General features: G+C 40.0%; 1 long non-coding RNA gene and 1 pseudogene across 5 annotated transcripts in view; one reads left to right on the plus strand and one right to left on the minus strand.

The window, feature by feature from the left end:
* LOC117977231 (uncharacterized) overlaps window positions 1-20,933 on the plus strand; it is a 67,451-nt gene that overhangs the window by 31,647 nt on the left and 14,871 nt on the right. For all 5 annotated transcript variants that reach the window (XR_008622324.2, XR_010110976.1, XR_008622325.2 and 2 more), the window contains one exon: window positions 5,533-5,666. This is a non-coding gene — a long non-coding RNA (uncharacterized LOC117977231). The remainder of the gene's footprint in view (window positions 1-5,532; window positions 5,667-20,933) is intronic.
* On the minus strand, window positions 10,833-20,915 carry LOC129394928 (mediator of RNA polymerase II transcription subunit 28-like; annotated as a pseudogene).

Raw genomic sequence — 20,933 nt, forward strand, 5'->3', positions numbered from 1 at the left:
GGTGTTGGGTGCACAGATTATTTATTTATTTATTTATTTATTTATTTATTTATTTATTTTTGAGACGGAGTCTTGCTCTGTTGCCCGGGCTGGAGTGCAATGGCGCGATCTCTGCTCACTGCAAGCTCCACCTCCCAGGTTCACGCCATTCTCCTACCTCAGCCTCCCGAATAGGTGGGACTACAGGCGCTGGCTACCACGCCCGGCTAATTTTTTGTATTTTTAGTAGAGACGGGGTTTCACCGTGTTAGCCAGGATGGTGTCAATCTCCTGACCTCGTGATCCACCTGCCTCAGCCTCCCAAAGTGCTGGGATTACAGGTGTGAGCCACCGCGCCTGGCCGGGTGCACAGATATTTATAATTGTTATAGTCTCTTCCTGAACTGATGCCTTTATCATTATACAGTGACCCTCCTTTTCTTTTTTATAGTCTTTGATTTGTAGCATATTTTATCTTATATAAGTATAGATAGTCCTGCTTTTTAAAATTTTCCAGTTGCATGGAATATCTGTTTCCACCCCTTCACTTTCAGTCTACCTGTGTCTTTAGAGGTGAAATGGGTTTCTTGAAGGTAGCATATAGTTGGTTTTTGCTTCTTTATCCATTCAGCCACTCATGTTTTCTAGCTGGAGAAGTGAGAACATTTACATTCAGTGTTATTATTGATAAGTAAGGACTTACTACTGCTATTTTGTTGCTTGTTTTCTGGTTGTTTTGAGACTTGTCTCTTCCTTTCTTACTGTCTTCCTTATCTTGTAGTATGTTTTAATTTGTTGCTTTTACTTGTAGTGGATCTATTATAAAAACTGCTGTGGTTACCATGAAGCTTACAAAAATGTTTTTATAGATATGAGTTATTTAAAAGAGATGACAACTTATCTTAGATCCCAAATAATAGAAACAAACAAAGCCAAAAAAACCCCCACAAGTTTTACAGTTTAATTCCTACCCCCACGTTTTAACTTTTAGGTGTCTCAATTTATACTTTTTTTTTTTTTTGAGATGGAGTTTCACTCCATTTTGAGATGGAGTGCCGTGGTGCAATCGCAGCTTACTGCAACCTCTGCCTCCCGGGTTAAAGCAATTCTTCTGCATCAGCCTCCTGAGTAGCTGGGATTACAGTTGCCTGCAACCACACGCATCTAATTTTTGTACTTTTAGTAGAGATGGGGTTTTGCCATGTTGGCCAGGCTGGTCTCAAACTTGTGACTTCAGGTGATCCACAAGCCTCAACCTCCCAAGCTGCTTGGATTACAGGCATGAACCAATGCTCCAGCCAATTTATACATTTTTATGTAAAATAATAAGTTTTCTTTTGCACATTAGTGTTTTCTTCTTTCAGGTTGAAGAACTGTCTTTAGCATTTCTTGCAAGAAGGGTCTGGTGGTGGCGAATTCTATCTGGGAAATACTTTATCTCCCCTTAATATTTTAATGACAGTTCATTTGGATACGATATCCTTGGATGGCAGTTTTTATTTCTTTGAGTACTGAGCATGTCATTCCACTCCCTCCTGTCCTGTATGATTTCCATTGAGAAGTCTGTTGCCAGACACATTGGAGGTCTTTTGTATGTTATTTGCTTCTTATTTCTCAGTGGTTTTAGGATCTTCTCTTTGTCCTTGACCCTTGAGAGTTTGATTATTATATGCCTTGGGATAGTCTTGTTGGGTTGAATCTGTTTGATGTACTAACACCTTCCTGCACCTGGATATTTATCTCTTTCTCCTGTTTTTGGCATTTTCTGTTATCATTTCTTTGAAGAAGATTTCTACCCTTTGCTCTTGGTCAGCTTCCTCTTGAACATCATTCTTAGATTTGGTCTTTGGAGGTAATTTTCTCTATCTTCTTTCTTTCTTTTATTGAGGCAGAGTTTTGCTCTGTTATCCAGGCTGGAGTGCGGTGGCACGATCATGGTTCACTGCAGCCTCAACCTCCTGGGGTCAAGCGATCCCTCCCACCTACAGGCCCCAGCCACCACCCCAGCTGAATTATTGTATTTTTCGTAGAGATGGGTTTTCGCCATGTTGGCCAGGCTAGTCTTGAACTCCTGACCTCAAGTGATCTGCCTGCCTCGGCCTCCCAAAGCGCTGGAATTACAGGCACGAGTCACCACTTGCCCAGCCAAAACTGCTATTTTGAATTCCTGGTCAGAGAGCTCACAAGTTGCCATCTAGATAGGGTCACTCTCTGGATTTTTGGTTTGTCTTTTTGGGGAGGTCATATTCGTCTGTTTACTGTTGTTTCTTGTGGGTATATATATATGTTTTTGCAATGGAAGATGAGTTATTTATTCTAGTTTTCTCTGGCTTATTTTGCTTTTTATTGAACATATTTGCTTAGTGAATCTTCGCTACTAAGTCGCTGCCTCCTCTGTGGCTGTAGGTGGCACGTTAAGCCCAGGTTTGCCTCTTCTCTTCTAAGTGGTCAGAGTGCTGCCTGTCCTAAATGGAGGAGGTCCTAAAGATATTATCCCAGCAGTGAGGGAAGATTGTCTAGGAGTTCATGCCCAGGGGACCTGGGGAACTCCCTCCTACAGCATGGTGCTGGTGAACAGACACTCTGATTTAGCATCTCCTTTGGCTGAGTTACAAAGTGGTTTCCGAGGCTGGGGGTGGTAGTCCTGCCTACCCTGCTTGTTTCTGCCTGTCCTTAGGGTTAATTCTCCCTTCAGGCAGTCACGATGCTACCCATGGGTTAAAGCATGGAGAGGTCTCCTGCCTGGGAATCCAAGAAGTTGGAGAAGTGGCTGATGACCTCAATTTCACTTTTTCCATTGTAGAAACCATGAGCTGCAGGGAGACTGGTGCCAGGCATAATAGGGGGAGGGGCATCATGGATATGGAAGTCCAATTCTCCTGTCCTTTGCTTGAAGTTTTTCCTCTTCTCTGTGGCCCTGGGAATGGTCTCACCCTTGTACTTGAGCTCCGGGTTGTTGCTGGTGAGGAGTTTGGAGGTGCATATTTGGTTTTGGTTTTCTGTGGTGGGGATTGAAGCCAGCTTGGAACTTCTTGTCATGTGTTTTTAAACACATCTATTTATAAGTGTAATATAAATAGTAAAAAAAAGTGTATTTTGTATGTTTTCTTTGCATATATAATTTAGTAGATGTTTTAAAATAAAAATGAGACAATATTAAAGAGTATGAAACAATAGAAAAAATGAGATGAAATATGAACAGTTGATTTCTGTGTATGTGTATATACATACCTACACTTTCCTTTTAGATACTACAGTTTACTCTAAAACATGAAAATTCAGAAGTCCTTATCAGGTACTTGGTTTCAAAAATAAACTATAAATTTGAAAAGGCAGAAGTAATGCGAGAGACATTGACCACAATGCAGAAATTTAAAAATGAAAGGTAACAAAAAATGTATCCATTTGGACATTGAAAACATACATCTTAGCTTACAGAAGAAGTAAAAGTAAAAATTGCAGCATAAAGAAAGGAAATGACATTCAGCATACATTTTGGAAACTTAAAGATATTTTGATAAAAACAAGAAGAAGCAAATAAATGAGTTTAATACCAATGTAAGAAGCTGGAAAAGGACCAAATGGCCGGGCATGGTGGTTCATACCTGAAATCCCAGCATTGTGGGAGCCTGAAGTGGGAAGATACGTGGGACCAGGAGTTCAAGACCAGCCTGGGCAAGAGAGTGAGACACTGTCTCTAGTACAAAAATTAGCCAAGTGTGGTGGTGCTTGCTTGTAGTCCCAGCTACTTGGGAGGCTGAGGCAGGAAAGGATCATTAGAGCCCATAAGTTTGAGGCTGCAGTGAGTTGTGATCACACCATTGCATTCCAGCCTAAGTGACACAGCAAGACCAAAAAAAAAAGAGAGAAAGAGAAAACAGTAAAAATAGCTCCAAGAAATTACCAAGAAAATAAGTAAATATAAAAATGTAGGTTAACAAACTACAAAACAAAGAAGAGAAGTGAATTAGTGAACAAGGAAACAGAAAGCTAGTTCTTTGATCAAAATTAAAATAGAAAAATATTTAGCAAGAATAGTTATAAAATAAAGAACATAAGAAACAAAAGTGGCTGGGCATGGTGGCTTACACCTGTAATTCTAGCACTTCGGGAGGCCAAGGCAGGAGGATCACTTGGAATAGCCTGGGTAACAGAGCAAGGCCCCATCTCTTAAAAAAAAAAGAAAAAGAAAAAGAAAACCAAAAGTAAGACATAACCACAGGTGTGGAGGAGAGTATGTAATTGTAAAGAAATACGATATAATCTTTGGCAAGAATAAAATTAGGAGAAAGGTATGTGCTTCTCTAGGAAGGACATGCCTGTTATTAAAAAGTGTTTAAAGAGTAAGGAAAACCTTTGATTCACTAAACTGCAGGTCACTTCTCAGTAGTTTCAACCAGCACTTATTTTTTTGTGTCTGTATTGTTTATTTGGAATTTTCCTCTATAGTTTGTTTAAATATCAGTAAAGATCTGAATGGCACTGTGTTTTTACTTCATCATTTGTACATAGGATGTTCACCCATTGTTGAAGAAAGCGTTTTGTTTAGGAGAGAGTGTCTGTGTACTGTGGTGTGCGATGGTAGATGTGATTATCACTGAAGGTCACCGAAATGTGAAAATCCCTGGTACTGGCTTGACAGCTGTGTGGAAATAAAGACAACTCAAACGGGAACAATCAGGGCCCACTTAGAAAGTGCTTGCTAAAGCAAGAGAGTCAGCCACTTTTGACAAAGTGGGAAAGCTTTGTAGTGAACAAAAGGGAAGGCATCAGATGTGCTGTTGACTGGAGGCTATTGACATGGGACACTGGAAGTGTCTAATAAGCATTGAGGCATCTCATATGACTGGTTATGGGAGTACATTTGGCTTTCTATGCTTGGTTCTGAGTTGGAAGCCAGGGGACAAATTAGAGAAGCTGCATCACTGCCATGTCCTGACTGGTGTGGGTTGGTTGCTACAGCAGTTCCTGGTTTGCCTTTCTGAGCTGGTTGCTGCAAAGGGTGTGGGTCAGACCCTGCTAAGATTCACACTGACAAATGTATGCAGGCTTGGGAGTGAATGGAGAGGAAGCCATTTAATCATGGGGCCAATGAGTCTCTGCCTTAATCATGGGATTTGAGGTGACATTCAGTGTTTTATACATTGATTGATTGATTTCTTTATTGAAGTGAGATTTTATATAATATAAAACTAACCATTGTAAAGAGAACGACTCAGTGGCAGTTGGTAGATTCACAGTGTTGCTCAACCATTGCTTCCATCTAGTTCCAAACAATTCCATGTCAAAATATAGCTCTGTACCTACCTGTTAAGCACCTCCTTCTTATTTCTCCCTCCTCCTAGCCCCGGACAACTGCCAGTGTTCTTTTCATCCATATGGATTTACTTACTCTGAATGTTTTAAATAGAATCATACAATATGTGACCTTTTGTGTTTGTCTGTTTTCCCTAAGCATAATGTCTTCAAGGTTCATCCACGTTGTAACAGATGTTATAATTACTTTCTTGTAATTTTCTTTCTCTTTTCATTCCTTTTTTTTTTTTGACACAGGATCTCACTCTGTTACCCAAGCTGGAGTGCAGTGGTTCAATCTCGGCTCACTGCAGCCTTGACCTCCCAGGCTCAAGTAATCCTCCCACCTCAGCCTCCTGAGTAGCTGGGACTACAGGTACATACCACTACACGTGAGTAATTTTTTGTTTTTTGGGTTTTGTTTTGTAGATATAGGGTTTCATGATGTTGCCTAGGCTGGTCTCGAACTCCTGAGCTCAAGTGATCCTCCTACCTTGAACTCCCAAAGTGCTGGGATTACAAGCATAATAAGCCACTGTGCCTGGCCACTCTCTTGTAATTTCCTTTCAACCTTTGAGTATATTTTTCTCATTGGAGTATGGGAAGAACAATATGGTGATCTGGGCATTCTTTTTGTTTGGAAACATCTGGAGTTATCCAAAAACATGAAAGGTAAGGCACTGGTTCCAAGCTTTCTAGGTACAGACTGGAAACCAGTCAAAGCATTAAGGCATATGGGACTCAATGACCCTACTATTAATGCTTTTGCTTTTGGAGCCATTCCCAATCCGGCATACATTTGTTAGTGACAAGTCTGGTGGGTTGTCCAGGATATGTCTGTTTTGAGAGATTCTGCAGTGGGCCTGGGACAGTGAGGGAAGGACTGAACCTTGGGAGGGTGAACCAGAGGGTGGAGTCTGTTTTCCTGTTCTTTCTGGGACCTTTCCAGTTCTATCTGTTGCATGCCTCCCATTTAGAATCTAATGTTCCAGAATTCATATTTATTTAAGTACTGACCATTTGAGTTCTCATGTAGTATGGCAGTTTTATGTCTCCTGTAAAGCATTCAAAAATTTAAAGACCACTAAATCAAACTTTAAAACTTCTGTGTATCGCCGGATATGGTGGCTCACACCTGTAATCACTTGAGGTGGATCACCTGAGGTCAGGAGTTCAAGACCAGCCTGGCCAACATGGTGAAACCCTGTCTCTACTAAAAATACAAAAAAATTAGCTGGACCTGGTGGCACACGCCTGTAATCCCAGCTACTCAGAAGGCTGAGGCAGGAGAAACACTTGAACCTGGGAGGCAGAGGTTGCAGTGAGCTGAGATTGCACCACTGCATTCCAGTCTGGGCGACAGAGCGAGGCTGTCTCAAAAAATAATAAATAAATAAATAATTTATCAAAGAATATAATTATTTCTTTATATATAAAGAATATATATTTAAGAATATAAATATTTCTTAAATATAATAAATAAGAATATTTATCAAAGAATATAGTTAATAAAGTGAAAAGGCAACATACAGGGTAGGAGAAAATATTTGCAAATCATATATATGATAAGGGGTTTATGTGCAGAATGTATAAAGAATTACAACTCAATGACAAATAACATTAAAAATAGCAAAGGAGTTGAATAGACATTTCATCAAAGATGATATACAAATGGCCCGGAGTATATGTAAAGATGCTCACCATCACTGATCATTAAAGACATGCAAGCCAAAATTATATTGGGATACCACCTCATACCTATTAGGATAGCTACTATAAGAAAATCAGAAAATAACAAGTGTTGGTGAGGATGTGAACATATTACAACCTCGTGCACCTTTTTGGGGATTGTAAATGGTGCCACTGCTTTGGAAAGCAACATGGAAATTCCTCAAATAATTAAAACTGCCATATGATCCAACAATCCCACTTCTGGGTATATACCCAAAATAATTGAAAGCAGGGTATTGAAGAGATGTTTACACACCCATGTTATAGCAGCACTATTCAGAATAGCTAAGAGATAGAAGCAACCCAAATGTCCATCAACAGATGAATGGATAAGCAAAATGTGACACACTTTTCCCTCAGCATCTCTAGGGGATTAATTCCAGGATACTCTGCAGATACCAAAATTCACAAATGCTCCAGTCCCTTATATAGTGTGGCATAGTATTTGCATATAATCTAGGCACATTTTCCCATATACTTTAACAACAGTCCCTAACTTTTTGGCACCAGGGACCGGTTTTGTGGAAGACAATTTTTCCACGGACAGGGTCAGGGGGATGGTTTTCGGATGAAACTGTTCCACCTTAGATCATCAGGAATTAGTTTGATTCTCATAAGGAGTGTGCTGCCTAGATCCTTTGCATGTGCAGTTCAGAATAGGGTTCATGTTCCTATGAGAATCTAATGCCACCGCTGATGTGACTGGAGGTGGGGCTCAGGCGGTAATACTTGCTGGCTCCTTTGTTCACCTCCTGCTCTGTGGCCCGGTTCCTAACAGGCCATGAACTGGTACCCATCCACGGCCTGGGGCTTGGGACCACTGCTTTAAATCCTAGATTACTTATAATACCTAGATTCCTAGGTTACTTATAATACCTAGTACAGTGCCTACATATAACTTTATTGGTGTGGATTTGACTTAGTATTTGGCTCAGGGAAAATTCGATTTTTGCTTTTTGGAACTTTGTGAAATTTAACATATTTTTGAATATTTTAAATCTGAGTTTGGTTAAATCCAGAGACACAGAACCCATGGATACGGAAGGCCCATAATATATACACAGTGGAATATTACACAGACTTAAAAAGGAAGGTAATCCTGTCTCATGCTCCAACATGGATGAATCTTGAGTGCTAAGTGAAAGAATCCAGTCACAAAATGACTGTGTGATTTCACTTACATGAGTAATCTAAAGTAGAAAAATCCATAGAAACACAAAGTAGAATGGTATTTACTAGGGTGTGGAGGGAAGGGGAAAAATGGGGAGTTGTTTAATGACTAGAGATTCCATTTTGCGTGATGCAGAGGTTCTGGGGATCTGGTCCACAACATTGTGAATATATTTAATGATACTAAAATATATGCTTAAAAATGACCAAGTTGGTAAATTTTGTTGTGTGTTTTAATATAATTTTTTTTTTTTTGAAACAGGGTCTCACTCTGTTGCTTAGGCTGGAGGACAGTGGCACCATCTTGGCTGACTGCAACCTCAACCTCTTGGGCTCAAGTGATCCTCTCACTTCAGCCTCCCAAGTAGCTGGGACTACAGGCATGCACCACCACGCCCAGCTAATTTTTATTTTTTATTTTTTGTAGAGATGAGGTTTTGCTATGTTGCCCAGGCTGGTCTCGAATTCCTAGGCTCAAGCAATCCTCCTGCCTCAGCTGGGATTACAGGCATGAGCTATTGCATCCAGCCTGCAATTTTTAAAACATCAAAATAAATGTAAAGGCTATGTCTTAGATATATTTTTTTAACCAATTAAAAATAGTAAAATTTTCTCTTATAGCACGGTGGTCATGCCTGTAATCCTAACACTTTGGGAGGCTGAGGTGGGAGGATCACTTGAGCCCAGGAGTTTGAGACCAGCCTGGGCAACATAGAGAGACCCTAGTCTCTACAAAAAATGCAAAAATTAGCCTGGCATGGTGGCATGTGCCTGTAGTCCCAGCTACTTGGGAGGCTGAGGAGGGAGGATCACCTGAGTTTAGGAGGTCAAGGCTGCATGAGCCATGATTGCAGCACTACACTCCAGCCTGGGTGACAGAGCAAGACCCTGTCTCAAAAAAATAAAAAAGTTTAAAAAGTGTAAGCCAAATTGTGAGTGAATGAGAGAGAGAGAAGTAGGGTGGAGTGGGAGGTGTGTGTGAGTGTCTAGATAAATATTTGATCAGTTTGCAGAGGCAAATGAATTTCATCATCAGGGCAAATTTATTGGAGAAAGTTTTGCCATGGTGAAGGTATTTCCTTGGGATAGGAATGAAGTAGGGAAATACTAATTTGTGGCTCTGGATATTTAAATTATTCAATGACAATCTGTTTAGATGTCTTTGCATAGGTAATGCAAATTAGATTGGGAATTGCCAAAATTTGGTGCCTGAACAATGTAATTTTTAAATTTTTTAGATGAGAACATAATTTCTATTTCCAGCTCTATTCAGACACTGAAGAAGACGTAGGTTGGCCAATTCAAGGTCACCTCTTTTTTTCTTTGAGACGGAGTCTCACTCCGTCGCCCCGCTCTGTCTCCCAGGCTGGAGTGCAGTGGTGCAATCTCGGCTCACTGCAAGCTCCGCCTCCTGGGTTCACGCCATTCTCCTGGCTCAGCCTCCCCAGTAGCTGGGACTACAGGCGCCCGCCAACACGCCTGGCTAATTTTTTGTATTTTTAGTAGAGACGGGGTTTCACCGTGTTAGCCAGGATGGTCTCAATCTCCTGACCTCGTGATCCGCCCACTTCGGTGTCCCGAAGTGCTGGGATTACAGGCGTGAGCCACCGCACCTAGCCACTTCTTTTTTTGTATTTGTATTTTGCAACTTTGTTGAATTTATTTATTAGTTCTAACAGTTTTTTGTGTGGAATCTTCTACACGTAAGATAATAATTACAAACAGATGATTTTTCTTCCTTTCAAAATTGGATACCTTTTCTTTTTCTTGCCTAATTGCTCTGGCTAGAAATTCCAGTGCTATGTTGAATAGAAATGATAAAAGTGGACATCCCTGCCTTGTTCCTGCTGTTAGAGGAAAAACTTTTGTCTTTCACCATTAAGAATGATGTTAGCTGTGGGTTTTTATATATGGCCTTTATTATGTTTCCTTTACAGAAACTGCCTTCCCATGACATTTTATTCCTTTTATTCCTAGTTTGTTGAATTTTGTTTTAATCATAAAGAGGTGTTGAATTTTGTCAAATAATTTTCTTGCATCAATGGAGATGTTCATGTGGTTTTCTCCCTTCAATTTGTTAATGTAGTGTATTACATTGATTGATTTTTATATACTCAATTACCCTTGCATTCCAGGAATAAGTCCCACTTGGTCATGGAGTATCAAATTAATTAATTAATTAATTAATTTGAGACAGGGTCTCGCTTTGTCATCCAGGCTGGAGTGCAGTGGCACCATCTTGGCTCACTGCAACCTCCGCCTTCCAGGTTCAAGCGATTCTCATACCTCAGCCTCCCAAGTAGCTAGAACTATAGGCGCACGCCACCATGCCCAGCTAATTTTTGTATTTTTAGTAGAGATAGGGTTTCGCCATGTTGGCCAGGCTAGTCTCGAACTCCTGAGGTCAAGTGATCCGCCCGCATTGGCCTCCCAAAGTCCTGGGATTACAGGCATGAGCCACTGCGCCCGGCCTAATCCTTTTTAAAAAAGAACATTTTATTGAGGTATAATTTACGTACTTTGAAATTTAACCCTGGAAAGTATTCAGTTTGATGAGTTTTAGTTTATACAGTTGTGTGATAATCACCATAATTTAGAGCACTTCCTTCACTCCCAAAAGTTCACTTTGTAGTCATCTAACCTTCCCACCCCTAGGCAACAACTAATATACTTTCTATTTTTAAGATTTGCCTTTCTGGAAATTTAATAAGTAAACTCATACAATTTGAGGTATTTTATGTCTGGTTTCTTTGCTTAGCATAATAGTTTCCTTTAAAAGTTTTATTGATACATAATAACGACACATATTTATGAAGTACATGTGATATTTGAATGTATACATACGATATGAAATGATTAAATCAGAGTACTTAGTCTATCCGTCACCTCAAACGTTTACTGCTTTTGTGTTGGGAACATTTCAAATCTTCTCTTTTAGCTATTATGACATATACAATATATTGGTGTTAACTATAGCCATCCTACTGTGCTATCAAACACTAGAACATATTCCTTCCATCTAACTCTATGTTCCTACCCATTAACCAATGCCTTTTCATTCCCCTAGGCCTGTCCTGTTCCCAATTTGTGGTAACCATTGTTTTACTTTCTACCTCTATGAGATCAACTTTCTTGTCGCCCACATATGAATATGTGATGTTTGTGTTTCTGTGCTTGGCTTATTTCACTTAACGTAATGACCTCCAGTTCCATCCATTTTGGTGTAGAATAACAGGATTTAATTATGTTTTTATGGCTGAATAATATTCCACTGTGTATATATAGGACATTTTATTTATCATTCATCCACTGATAGATACTTAGGTTGATTCCATGTTTTGGCTATTGTGAACAGTGCTACTACAATAAACATCAGGGTGCATGTATTCCTTTGGTATACTGATTTCCTTTTTTTTTTTTTTGAGGAGTCTCGTTCTGTCACTCAGGCTGGAGTGCAGTGGTGCGATCTTGGCTCACTGCAACCTCTGCCTCCCAGGTTCAAACGATTTTCCTGCCTCAGTCTCCCAAGTAGCTGGGATTACAGGTGTGCACCACCACATCTGGCTAATTTTTGTATTTTTAGTAGAGACAGGGTTTCACCATGTTGGCCAGGCTGGTCTCGAACTCTTGACCTCAAGTGTTCCACCAGCCTCAGCCTCCCAAAGTGCTGGGATTATAGGCATGAGCCACCACACCCTGCCTGATTTCCTTTCCTTTGGATAAATACCAAGTTTTAAGATTGCTTCATTGTATGGCAGTTCAATTTGTAGTTTTAAAAAGAACCTCCATATCATTTTCCATAATGGCTGTACTAATTTACATTCCCAGCAGCAGTGTGTAAGAATTGCCTTTTCTCCACATCTTGCCATTATTTTTTTTTGTCTTTTTTGATAATACCCATCCTAACTGGGGTAAGGAGATCTCTCATTGTAACTTGCATTTCCCTGATGATTAGTGAGGTTGAGCATTTTTCCATATACTTGTTGCCTATTTGTATGTCTGTCTTCTTTTGAGACATGCCTATTCAGATCCCTTGCCACTTTTTAATTAGATTATTTGGTTTTTGTGTCGAGTTGTTTGAGTTCCTTGTATATTCTGTATATTAGTCCCTTATAAGATGAATAGTTTGCAAATATTTTCTTCTATTCTATATGTTGTCTTTTCACTCTGTTGTTTTACTTGCAATGCAGAAGCTTTCTAGTTTCATATAGTCCCATTTGTCAATTTTTGGTTTTGTTGGCTGTGATTTTGAGGTCTCCGTCACAAAATCTTAGCCTAGACCAATTCCTGAAGCATTTTCCCTATGTTTGCTTCTAGCAGTTTTATGATTTCAGGTCCTACACTAAGTCTTTAATCTGTTTTTAGCAGATTTTTTTGCATATGGTAAAAGATAGGGGTATAGTTTTATTCTTTTGCATATGGCTGTCCAGTTTTCCTAGTACCATTTATTAGACAGTGTCCTTTACCCAATGTATATTCCTGGTGACTTTGTTAAAAATCAGTTGGCTGTAAATACATGAATGTTTTTCTGTGCTATTTATTCTCTTCATTGGTTTAGTATATATAGAAAGGATGCCTCCCACTTTGTTCTTTATGCTTACATTGCTTTGGCTATTTTGAGATTTTTTGTGGTTCCTTACAAACTTTAGGAGTATTTTTTCTATTTTTGTGAAGAATGTCATTGGTAGTTTGATAAGGATTGCATTAAATTTGTAGATTGCTCTGGGTAGTATGGTCATCTTAACAACATTAATTCTTTTGCTTCTTAAGCGTGGCATGTCTTTCTGTTTGTGTCCTCATCAATTTTTTTCATCAGTATTTTTTGGTTTTCATTGCCTAGGCCTTTTATCTCTTTGTTAAATTTTTTCCTAGGTATTTAACTTTTTTGTAGCTACTATAGTTGGGATTGCTTTTTCGATTTTTCAGCTAGTTCATTATTAGTGTATAGAAATGCTACTGATATTAGTATGTTGATTTTTGTCTCCTGCAACTTTACTGAATTTGTTTGTTCTAAGTTTTTTGGTGAAGTCTTTAGGATTTTCTATATTTAAGATCATCTTGTCTGTAAAGAGGGATAATTTGCCTTTCTGTTTTCCAATTTGGATGCCAATTTCTTTATCTTGCCTGATTCTAAGACTTCCACTACTATGTTAATAAGAGAGGTGGAAGTAGGCATTTGATTCATGTTTCAGTTCTTGGAGGAAAGGCTTTCAGCTTTCCCCTATTCATTATGATGTTAGCTGTGGGTTTGTAATATGTGGCTTATATTATGTTGAGGTATGTTTTTTCTATGCCTAATTTGTTGACAGTTTTTATCAGGATGGGATGTTAACTTACATAAAATGCTTTTCCTGCATCTATTGAGAGGATCATAGTTTTTGTCTTTCAATCTGTTGATGTGATATATCACATTTATTGATTTGCATATGTTCAACCTCCTTTGCATACCTGAGGTAGATTCCACTGATCATGGTATATTATCTTTTTGATGTGTTGCTAGGTTCAGTTTGCTAGTACTCTTGAAGATTTTTACTGTATGTTCATTAGGGACTTTTTTTGGCTGTTGTTTCCTTAGTATCAGAGTAATGCTGGTCTCAGAGGTCAAGTTTGAAAGAATTCGTGCCTCTTCATGTTTTTGGAATAATTTGAGAATTAATGTTAGTTGTTCTTTATAAGTTGAATGTAGCAGCAATGCCATCTGGTCCTAGATTTTTCACTGTTGGGAGACTTTTTATTATGGATTCAATCTCATTACTTATTATTAGTCTGTTCAGGTTTTGTATTCCTTTTTTTTTTTCAAGATTGAAAAATTGCTATTTATTTAAAAAAACTTCTGAATTAAATAGGGAAATGGCAATAACTGGTATATACATTAATTCAAAGTATTTTCACTGAGCACTAAATAGAATAGTTTCCAATCTTTTCACTAAGAACCCCTTTTAAAGAATGCCCAAAACTGGCCAGGTGCGGTGGCTCAGGCCTGTAATCCCAACACTTTGAGAGGCCGAGGTGGTCGGATTACAAGGTCAGGAGTTCGAGACCAGCCTGGCCAACACAGTGAAACCCCATCTCTACTAAAAAATACAGAAAAAATTAGCTGGGCATGGTGGTGGGAGCCTGTAATCCCAGTTACTCGGGAGGCTGAGGCAGAATTGCTTAAACCTGGGAGGCAGAGATTGCAGTGAGCCGAGATGGCGCCATTGCACTCCAGCCTGGGCAACAGTGCGAGACTCTGTCTCAAAAAAAAAAAAAAAAAGCCAGGCATGGTGGCTCACGCCTGTAATCCCAGCACTTTGGGAGGCCGAGGCAGGTGGATCATGAGGTCAGGAGTTCAAGTCCAGCCTGGCCACAATGGTGAAACCCCATCTCTACTAAAAATACAAAAAATTAGCTGGGCGTGGTGGCACGTGCCTGTAGTCCCAACTACTCTGGAGGCTGAGGCAAAGAATTGCTCAAACCTGGAGGGGCGGAGGTTGCAGTGAGCCGAGATCACACCACTGCACTCCAGCCTGGGCGACAGAGTGAGACTCTGTCTCAAAAAAAAAAAAAAAAAAAAAAAAAAAAAAAAGCCTAAAACTTAGTTTATTTAGGTCTTTAATCAAGAAATCTAAAGCTGCTAATCAGAGTTTTGAATCACCATTAGATGACTAGGCTAACAACCTTGAGGTCATATAATGTGGGTTTTAAAAGCTTTGTTTAAACTATACTTTCTAACAGAGGGGATTCATTGGTCTCAGGTGATTAATCACAGGTTCAAGTGCGAGATACTGTATATACATAAATAAAACAGAGTAATAGGTATCATTTATAAGGATAAATAACATATGACCCTGGTATATTCAAGGGGAATAATGTCTAATTTTTATGGGTGTACAATTAGTGATGGGCAGGGAGACAGATACAAATGACTAACCCACAAGGTAGAACCTAACAAGGGCAATAGAAGAGATAAGTCCGGTGCCCTAGGGATGCAGCAGAAAGGGTGCTGGGAGGCTTTAGGGACCAGGTGGCATCTAGGTCAGATCAAGATATGAATGGATGTCAATGTGTGTGTGTGTGTGGGAGGGACCTTCAAGGCTGGAGAAAACAAAGTGAGCCAAAACACTGAGCCACAGGAGTACTCCCTGCTCAGATGACAGTAAAGCATTTGTTCTGAGTAAAAATATGTAATCTAATAAAAGACTGCATAAAACACTGGAAAACCTCACGCAACAAGAGCAGGAAACAGTGCTTGTGAGTATTTCTTAACAGCAATTCAAAAGAGTATCTGAGGTGGCCTGTGGAACGAACGAGAGAACAAAATATCTTCCTAAAGGCAGAGGCACCACATGTTCTTGGTGGAGGTTAAGTAGCCAAGGATCATACCGCAAGCCCACCTCCACTCTGAGACCCCAGTCCCTTGGAATCAAATCCACAGCAAAAATCTTACTTAATGCAAAATCTCTCCCTTCCCAAAATGTAAAACAAAAACAATATAAGCAAACAAAACTGAAAACAAAAAGAGATAATCAGAGCAAGCTTTAGTCTCTCATACTTCACCTATGCCCCAACTGCCATGTTACTGAGAAAAGGGTCTGCCCCATTACTTAAATGGATTCATTACTGCAGAACATGACAAAATTTAGCATATCACTGATCCTACTATGTCCCTCCCTATAAAAAAAAAAGTAAACAAACCACACAAAATATAACCTTACCCTGAATAAAAGTCAGCACTGACCTAAGGATCCTACTGTAATGTGACTACCCTAACCCAGGAAACCTTAATTCTGTTCTGACCTATTCACACAAAAAATCCCCATTCTTAGAGCTTTGGAAGCATTACAAACATTGTTGCATTAGATTCCTCTTTTGAGGTATTCTGAAGCCTTGAAACACAGCAAATTTACATATTTTTCTATACTACCACTGAAGGGTAATTATCATAAAAGGCCTACAACCAAAATCCTCATCCCCTGATTCTCAGGCTATTTTTTTTCCCTCAGATGAAATAATAGGAAACACACACAAAAAGATGAAAAGTCCTACAAAAATAAAAACATAGAATCTGTAAGTGTCATCACACTAACAGTCTTAACTGTGCTAAAGAGAAAAAGAATTTATTTGGTTTACTCAAGCTCTGGGCATTTTATAAAGTACTCAAGACATTAACAGCTTATAAAAATAGTGGAAAAAATTTAGGTGGGAGCATAAAACTAACTCCTTCGTTCAAAATGCCAAGTTCATAAGAAGGGATTTGTGGCAAACTGTCTGCACAGGGCTGCCTCAGACACCAGCCCAATCTTGGGCTGACGGCCTTGGCCTTTGTGTTCAGGTCAGCTTCTGAGGTGCAGGGATGTTGGCAGATGCCTGCTTGAGGTACGTGGAGGAGCCCTGAGGGCTGCTGCCTGGTGTTCTGTGCTGCACATTTGATGCCCTTCAGCACCTGTTGCCAGTGCCTCAGCTTTGTCAAGTGCTTCTGGACCAGTGTGTATTTCTGTTGTAATTCATTCCTTAGTTCTGAGACATCCTCTTTGGTAACTTGCTCTGGTGTCTGGACAAATAATTGCAATCGTTTTTTGTAGGAAAACATTCTGCCTGTGTTGCAATATCCAGAAACTCCTAGATATACTGATCAACAGCAGTTTGAATGTTTTCCTGATCAGTGCCATTGACATAGTCCTGACTCACTAGAGAAGCAAAGCAAGCCTCGAAAGATGGCTCCAATTCATTCGCCAGGTACTGTGAGAAGGTCTCAGAGTATCTGGTGCTGCCTGAAGAAGTGAAGCCTGGCCCCGGAGCTCCAATGTGGGTAGTGGGGGCCCTGGTGGCTGCCAAGAGAACATACCACCTAGTGGAGCCACCGTGTCTCGAATAGCCTGTATTTCTTTATGATTCAATCTTGTTATATAAAATGCATCTAGGAATTTATTCATTTCCTCTAGGTTTTCCACTTTGTTAGTGTATAATTGTTCATAAGTCTCTAATGAACCTTTGCATTTTTGTGGAATCAGTTGTAATGTTTCCTTTTTCATTTCTAATTTTATTTATTTGGGTCTTCCTCTTTTTATTGTTGGTTAGTCTAGCTACTGGTTTATTGATTTTCTTTATCTTAAACAACAACAACAACAACTTTCCCTGTCATTGTTTCCTTGTAGATTTTGTCTCTATTTTGTTTTATTCTGCTCTGATCTTTATTATGTCTTCCTTTTTACTAATTCGGGGTTTGGTTTTTCTTTCCTTGAGGTGTCTCCCTAGGTTATTTGAAGTCTTTCTGCTTTTTGACTCTAGTTATTTATTGTTACAAATTTCCCTCATGGCAATGCTTTTGTTGTATCCCATAGGTTTTGAGATGTGTGTTTCCAATATTTTTTACTTGAAGAAATGTTTTTATTTCCTTCTTAATTTCTTCATTGACCATCATTCAGGAATATGTTAATTTCCATGTATTTGTAGTTTCTAGAATTCCTCGTTATTGATTTCTAGTTTTATTCCATTGTTGTCTGAGAAGATGCTAGATATGATTTCAATTTTTTTTTTTTTTTTTTGAGATGGAGTCTCGCTTTATCGCCCAGGCTGGAGTGCAGTGGCGTGATCTCGGCTAACTGCAAGCTCCACCTCCTGGGTTCACGCCATTCTCCTGCCTCAGCCTCCTGAGTAGCTGGGACTACAGGCGCCCACCACCACGCCCAGCTAATTTTTTGTATTTTTAGTAGAGACAGGGTTTCACTGTGTTAGCCTGGTCTTGAACTCCTGACCTTGTGATCCGCCTGCCTTGGTGTCCCAAAGTGCTGGGATTACAGGCATGAGCCACCGCACCCAGCCTTAATTTTTAAAAATTTGTTGAGGCCAGGCTTGGTGGCTCACGCCTGTAATCCTAGTATTTTGGAATCTGAGGATCCTCAAGTGGGAGGATTGTTTGAGGCCAGGAGTTTGAGGCCAGACTGGGCAACATAGTGAGGCATTGTCTCTACAAAAAGTTGAAAATTAGCTAGGCATTGTGGTGTGCACCTATAGTCCTTGTTACTTGGGAGGCTGAAGAGGGGATCATTTGAGCTCAGGAGTTCAAGGCTGCAGTGAGCTGTAGGACTTCATTCCTGCCTGGATGACAGAGCGAGACCGTGTCTAAAAAAAAAAAAAATGTTGAGACTTGTTTTGTGGCCTAATGTATGGTTTACCCTTTAGAATGTTCCATGTGCTGATGAGAAGAATGTGTGTTCTACAGCTGTTGGATAAAAGATTCTGAAAATGTCTGTTAGGTCCATTTGGTCTAAAGTGCAGTTTAAATCCAGTGTTTGTTGATTTTCTGTTTAGATGATCAAATGCTGACAGTGGAGTGAAGTTCTCAATAGTTATTGTCTTGCAATCTTTATTTTTACAGTGAATAATATTTGCTTTATGTATCTGAGTGCTCTGTTGTTGGGTATATATACATATTTAGAGTTGTTATCTACTCTTACACTCCAGTAGCATTTTTGCTATGAAGTGAATCTCCTGGGTTGGATGTTATATTACTTGGTATTTCATGTCTTTGGATCAGGCGTGAATAATAGTGCTGGCTGAGCCTTACAGGACTAGAAAGGCAAATCCATGTTTGGAATAAATCCAGGTATTTATCCCTGTGAGGTTGAACCACTGTACTTTAGAGGCTGGCAGGTGGCTGATGTAGTCAATTTGTCCCCCAGTAAGTAGTTTATTTTCTTGAGGAATAGTGTCACATTAGGGACTCAACCTTCTGCTGATACATGCTGGGTAGTTCTTGGCAATTCTTTAGGTATCTATATACCATTTTCCTCCTTTATCAAGACCAACACTTGCGCACTGGGTTATCCTTAGACATAATCATAATTACTGGCCTGGTGGCTGGGAGAGGAGGTTGGACCAGCTCCTGGGAGAGCAGCACCTATTCCCTTGTGAACTTAATTTGCAGGTACAGTACAAAATGAAAATGGGGACCTTTGTTCAAAAGGTAGAGGAAAACATGCCATAAAAACAAAGTTTCTTTTTTTCTGTGGAATAATATATATAAGGTCGCACACGGTGGCTCATGCCTGTAATCCCAGCACTTTGGGAGGCTGAGGTGGGTGGATCACGAGGTCAGGAGTTTGAGATCAGTCCGGCCAATATGGTGAAACCCTGTCTCTACTAAAAATACAAAAATTAGCCAGGCATGGTGGCACACGCCTGTCATCCCAGCTACTTGGGAGGCTGAGGCAGGAGAATTGCTTGAATCCAGGAGGCAGAGGTTGCAGTGACCTGAGATCATGCCACTGCACTCCAGCCTGGGCAACAGAGCATGACTCCATCTCAAAAAAAAAAAAGTATATATATATATATACACATATAAATAAAATTATGTATATATTATATATATGTGTGTGTGTGGGTGTGTATATATGTCAACCTTTCCTGTTCTTCATTATATTGTGCATTGCCCATTTAAATCAGCACCATTAGTGAAATGACACAATTTCTACTTTGTTGCTCCTATTAGGATTTTTTTTTTAGAACATTAGAAATGTTGCAGAAACTAATTCAGCCTTTTTTTTTTTGTTTTTTTTAGACAAGGTCTCGCTCTATTGCCCAGGCTTGAGTGCAGTGGCACAATCACAGCTCACTGCAGCCTCAACTTCTCAGGCTCAGGTGATCCTTCCACCTCAGCCTCCCAAGTAGCTTGGACTATAGGCATGTGCCACCACACCTGGGTAGTTTTTTTAGAGATGGGATTTTGCCACTTTGGCCAGGCTGGTCTTGAATTCCTACGCTCAAGCAATCCACCCAACTTGGCATCAGAAAGTGTTGGGATTGTAGACGTGAACCACTGTGTCTAATGTCTAATTCAACTGTTTTACTTCACTTCTCCATATGCACATTCTACCAGTGCACTCTAACTTCAAGTTGAGTAAGAAACAGAGAGAAAGTAGCTATGAGTTGCCTTATGTTTCCAATCCCTTGTGTGTGATCATTTTCAACACAAGTGGTTGGCTAATAAGAGGAACTTGAGCAGGAAATGCGTTGACCGGGTTCCTTGGCTGTTTATGCTAAGACATTGTCTTCTGAGTTCAAATCAAATTCTGGGTCCAAATGGACAGTGGTGTCTCTTGGGGCTGTCAGTGTCCCAGATCACTCAGATGTAAATGTGTTTAATATGGAAGAGGAGCACAGAATTCTGGTGAACCCACAATGTGCAGTGAAACTCAAAATGAGTATGAGGAAAATTATGGAAGTTGAAGGGCAAGCATCACAAATACCATTTACAAAAGGATAGGCATATTGCATGTATCTTCCCTGTGCTGGACAAGGGTTGTGTGCAGCTATGTAGGGCACATGCTCATTAAGCTGGCCTTAATTGTGAAGGTTCTGTGGTAATGAATGGTGGAAATGCTATTCCTAAGGAAGGATGGGCCATCTCTACACACCCAGATGGTCTGTGGCTGGGAGCATGGCAGAGGCAATCTTGGGCATCCATGGAGATGTTCCGGTGTCATTTTTCAGGATCCCAGATTTTCCTTACGAAGGGTCTGACCTCTACAAAATAGACATGCATTGGCTGAGCATTCCAACATCTGTAGAGCTCTGCTACAGGCCTTCAGCCCACATATTTGGGCAATAATTCTGCCTTCTATCCAAGAAGATAAAGGCCTTGTAAGCACTCACCAGGGAGTCCTGGTTTACTTAACCATTAACTGTTTGCTAATGGCTGAATGAAGTCTTCAATTTCTCAAGGTCCTTCTGCAGGTGGTAATGCAGATCGGCGATAATCAGTCTACTCTGCTCTT

The sequence above is a fragment of the Pan paniscus genome, chromosome 21 (assembly GCF_029289425.2).
Source record: "Pan paniscus chromosome 21, NHGRI_mPanPan1-v2.0_pri, whole genome shotgun sequence".
Lineage (NCBI taxonomy): Eukaryota > Metazoa > Chordata > Mammalia > Primates > Hominidae > Pan > Pan paniscus.